Source organism: Lemur catta, chromosome 2 (assembly GCF_020740605.2).
Source record: "Lemur catta isolate mLemCat1 chromosome 2, mLemCat1.pri, whole genome shotgun sequence".
Lineage (NCBI taxonomy): Eukaryota > Metazoa > Chordata > Mammalia > Primates > Lemuridae > Lemur > Lemur catta.
Window position 1 is genome coordinate 125,053,191 of NC_059129.1, and position 5,538 is coordinate 125,058,728.

A 5,538-nucleotide genomic window follows, 5' to 3' on the forward strand; every position below is an offset into this window, starting at 1 on the left:
GTCTCTGTCTGTTTTGAAGAAACAATATACTATTCAATCTGGGAATACAGATTCAATCATCAAAAGTAAACTGCGTTTATAAAATTTGAGGTGCTGTACCTTCTTTGCAAATTCTGTGCCTTGTGTCCATTTAAAGACTGGTGTTAAAGAGCATTTAAAGAGCATGGGCTTTAACGTTACTTAGACCTTGATTTGAATCCCTAGCATTGTGTTATGTACATTTACCCACGTTGAGTTTAATTTCTGTTTTTAATCTAGAAAATGAAGTTAGTAACCAACTTGGTAGTGGTTTTGTGAGGGTAAATGAAAAAGCACAAATAAGATGCTTAGCACCATGGCTGACACCGGTGATGCCCAGCAAACATTAGCTTCATCACCTTTTAAAACCAGCTTTATTGAGGCTAGGCACTGTGGCTCACACCAGTAATTCTACCACTTTGGGAGGCTGAGGCAGGAGGATCCTTTGACCCAGTAGTTGGAGGCTGCAGTGAGCTATGATCATGCCACTGCACTCCAGCCTGGGTGAAAGAGTGAGACCCTGTCTCTTTTAAAAAAAAAGCTTTATTGAAATTATTCATGTCATAAAATTTATTCTTTTAAAATATGCAATTCAGTGGCTTTTAGTATGCCCAACAACATGATCTAATTCCAGAACATTTCTTCATCCCCAAAAAATCCCATTAGTAGTCACTCCTCATTCCCCAAACCCCTCAGCCTTTGGCAACCATAATCTACTTTCCATCTCTATGGATTTTCTAGTCTAGACATTTTATGTAAATAGACTGATACAATATGTGGCATTTTGTAACTACTTTTTCTTAGCATAAGTTGCACTTATGAGTACTTAATTTCTTTTTGTGACTGAATCATATTCCATTGTATGGATATACCACATTTTGGTTATCTATTTATAGCTCAGTTACCTGTACCTGGTGGAAGATGCCCATGCTTTTGCCTCAAATAAATACCTAATTGGGGGGGGGAGGGACACATTGAATGACATTTTAAAAATCCTGATTTTAGTAATTTTTGGCATTCTGAATTAGAAGTATCTTTATCAGTTTGTCTAATTGGTCCTTTTAATATACCCCTCTTAAAAATTACAAAGTCACAGAGAATTGTATACATCATTTGAAACTTTTCATTTGGGTTGAGAGAATAGGGATTTTAGGGGGAAAGTGGCACTCTAGAGTCTGGCAGGACAAAAGGAAACTTTGTCATGTGACATGTTTTTCTTGGATGGGTTCTGAGAGAAAGCAAAAGCTGTTTCCCCTGGGTTAGTGACAGAGTAGCAGATTGATCGTGTTTATTCACTTGGTTCATTTGCCCTTTGTGTTAAAGGACCCCATGTGGGTCCCAGGTAGCAAAATTTTAGTTTATCTAATTTGTATCTTTTTACACTCCTTAAACATATATGTTAAAAGCAACAGGATAAAAATGAGGTGCCTGGATTAGAATATTAGGGCTGGGCTCGGTGATGCATACTGATAGTCCCAGCAACTTGGGACTGAGCCCAGGGGTTCCAGGCTGAATTGTCCTATGATCCCATCTGTGAATAGCCACTGCACTCCAGCCTGGACAGCATAGCGAGACCCTGTCTCTCTCTCTTTTTTTAAACTATTAGAATGTATTGTTTATTACACAGACGTTGCACATCCATTGTAGAAAACTTTGAATTACAGGTGATCTTTAAAAACCTACTACCAGAGCAAACCATTTAACCTGTTTGCATACACATTTCCAGACTTCTCAAACATGTTTTTTACAAAAAATAGATCATACTATTTGTGTGGTTTTCTTGGCTGCTTTTTGTACTTAATGTATTGTGAACATCTTCCCATGGCGGTAACTATTACTACAAAAGAAAAAAATTTTTTTTTTTTTATTTCAGCTCTTCATGGGGGTACAAAATCTCAGGTTATATACATTGTCCATGTCCCACCCATCCCCCTGAGTCAGAGCCTCAAGCGTGTCCATTCTCCAGACAGTGCGCCTGGCACTCACCATGTAGTCATACCTCCGTCCCCTCCCCCCACCCCCCACCTCCCCGAGTCAGCACCTTCAAGCATGACCATTCCCCAGATGGTGCGCAACGCACTCATCATGTAGGCATACACCCAACCCCTCCCCCCCCATCTCAGTCTGATATCCACTTGGTATCCTTCCCCGATGTGCATTTAGGTGATGATCAGGGAAACCAATTTTCTGGTGAGTACATGTGATGCTTGTTTTTCCATTCTTTGGATACTTCACTTAATATAATGGGTTCCAACTCTCTCCAGGAGAACCAAAGAGATGTCGTATCACCGTTATTTCTTATAGCTGAGTAATACTCCATTGTATACATATACCACAGTTTACTAAGCCATTCGTGGATTGTTGGGCACTTGGGTTGTTTCCACATCTTTGCGATTGTGAATTGTGCTGCTATAAACATTCGGGTACAGGTGTCTTCGTTATAGAATGACTTTTGTTCTTCTGGGTATATGCCCAATAATGGGATTGCTGGATCGAATGGTAGGTCTACTTGAATCTGTTTAAGGTATCTCCATAATGCTTTCCACAGGGGTTGCACTAGTTTGCATTCCCACCAGCAGTGTATGAGTGTTCCTGTCTCTCCGCATCCACGCCAACATGTGTTGTTTTGGGATTTTTTGATAAAGGCCATTCTCACCGGAGTTAAGTGGTATCTCATTGTGGTTTTGATTTGCATTTCCCTGATGATTAGGGATGTTGAGCATTTTTAATATGTTTGTTAGCCATTCTTATATCTTCTTTTGAAAAATTTCTATTCATGTCATTTGCCCACTTTTTGATAGGGTTGTTTGATTTTTTCTTGCTGATTTTCCTGAGTTCTAAATAGATTCTTGTTATCAGTCTTTTATCTGATGTGTAGTATGCGAAAATTTGTTCCCATTCTGTAGGCTGTCTGTTTATTTTCGTGACTGTTTCTTTGGCTGTGCAGAAGCCTTTTAATTTAATCAGGTCCCATTCGTTTATTTTTGTTGTTGCTGTGATTGCCTTAGGGGTTTTCTTTATAAATTCTTTGCTTAGACCAATGTCTGTAAGATATTACTACAAAAGAAAAAATTTTAAAGGCTTTACAATAATTGAAGGCATTTTGACCAGAACCATTTAGAAACTAATCTAGAATGCCTTTTCCTTCTGTTTTTGTACCTCCTGTATAACGCTAAAATTGGCAATAGCAAGTATTAAAAGTTTCTGAGGATTTACTGCAGGTGAACATGATAAAGAATAAGAAGCTCTACTTTTGCCATCACATGGCCTTAAAACTGCTGGCTTTATTTGTCACCAAGCAAACGCTGGCTTCAGTGTCCAAGTGTCTTCTTGGGGTCCCCGTAGCCTTTCGTCTGGCACCTCTGCTCCGCGCCTGGCAGGGCTACGGGGACGTGCAGTGACCCACCGGGGTCCAGGGAAGATTTCTCCCTCCGCAGGCTCCCTGGAGGCAGGAAGAGGAGCGGGTCTCGCCTAGCGGGACTCGCTGCGGCCACGGCGAGAGGGGCGCACGGCGCCCCCAGTGCCCGGCGCTCCAGCCGGGAAGGCCAGGGTCGGCCGCGGGAGCGCGGCGCTGGGCCGGACTGCAGGTCCGCGTTGTGGGGTCCCCATGGAGACGGGGCTGGCCCTGCCCCACCCGTCTCCTCGCGCTACGGAGAGCCCTGTCTCGCTTTTCACTGCGCGTCCCAGGAGGAGACAGCCGCCGCCGTACCGGCCTCTTGGCCATTTCTCGGAGGTAAAGGCCCTGGCTTCTCGGCCACGCGTCCTTTGCTTGGGGCCGCCTGGGGCACGGCGCCTGGGTCCCTCAGTTTCCCCATGCGGCCCCAGGAAGGCCCCAAGCAGCGCTGGGGCAGGGCGCCGGGCCCTCCCTGGATGTCCCTGGAGGCCCTTCGCAGCTCCGTAGTTAAAGGACCCTCGAGAGGCTCTGGGGAGAAACCAAAACAATCCACACGGAGGACCAGGTTTGAGTTGGGCTGTGGCGAGGAAACTGAAGCGAAGTTCTTGAGCATTTGGAAAACACTGATTTTCATGGGACTCCGTGAAAATCACCAACTCCCTCCCTCCTTATGCCAGTTCGCACCCTCTTTCCTACTTTGGGGTCTAGAAATGTGGGGAGTAGGGTTTGGGGTGGGGTGGAAGAGTGAAGGAGAAATACAGAAAATCTGTGAATTCGGGTCATGGTTATAACTATAGCTCTAAGAGTGAATATGCTAAGATTTGATGAATAAGACAAATAAAACAGTGGTACTTCTGAATATTTATCTTTTTAAAAGCGCTGATGCTGTGCTTGTTAATAAACCTTGCCCTAAGCATCAGAACAGAATATATCCTGACGTCATCTGTATTAAAGCTCAGTGCAACCCTTGCCATTGTATCCAAGCCCGTTACAGTGTTCTGCAGGGGCTTGACACTTGCGCTCCTTAGGAACCTCAAAAATCATGTTCTATAAACAATGATTGTAGTAGGAGAAAGCAGAGGTTAAGGACTTGAAAGTTCTATAGCAACAATACAGTTTACCTTTCCTGAATGCATTTAAATAGTGCAGTTGCTTTTTATTTGTTACAGCTTTAATTTTTTTTTAACTTTAACCTTGTAAATCAGTGAACACATCTAGCATTGAAAACATCATCACAAGTATGCTGTTTTCTGTCACCACCTGTGCTATCAATGGTGTATATTTCCTCGAGACCTATCGCTTTTATGCTCCATTGTGCATTTGTGTATTTAATACAAATTATATACTGGGTTACGTTTCTACATGCCCAGAGTGTGGGAGATTTAACGTAAGTGGAATTGTCTTTCATTTCTGGTTTTTCACTAATCACACACACTTTTCCTGTACTCTAGTTCTTTGGTGCAATCTTTAGAACCAGACAACCTCTCCTGGAAAGCATATTTAACGAAGTAAATTTTAAATAATAAATGAATCATTGCACAACTTGCATGTGTGAACTGCAGAAATACTCAAAGGTACATACCTCTGTGCCAAGGAACAATGTTTTGTTGTCATTTTCTAAGCCACTGTGTCCACTGTAGTGGAGCAGGACCAGGCTAACTTGTGTTTCTCCACCTGTATAACCTTTGGAAACAGTTAACTGACATCGTGGCTCTTCTGATTTATCCCAGTGATGATTTAGCTGTCTGTATAGATTGGCAATTGCTCAGCCATTGTATCCCTAATCTGGCTTTGGTTGTTATGAAGGGGGTAAAAAAATTCTCTCTACTCTACTCTCACATACTTGCTTAACACAACATTTCACCTCTGGTCACCAAAATGTGTGGAGATTTCTCCCCACTGACAACCAATTCTCCAGTGTCCACCAACTCAGTGTCCTAAAATTTAACTCAATTCTGACACTATCTACCTGGAGCATCAGATCCCACAGGTTAAGGAAGGACTCAGTCCCACAAAACTAACCACTGCTTCAGATGCCAATCACAATTCCCAGCTTGTGACTTTTGTTTCTCACTTACTGGCTATAAATCCTGGTTCTTATGTTTACCCATTTGTTGTAAAGAATA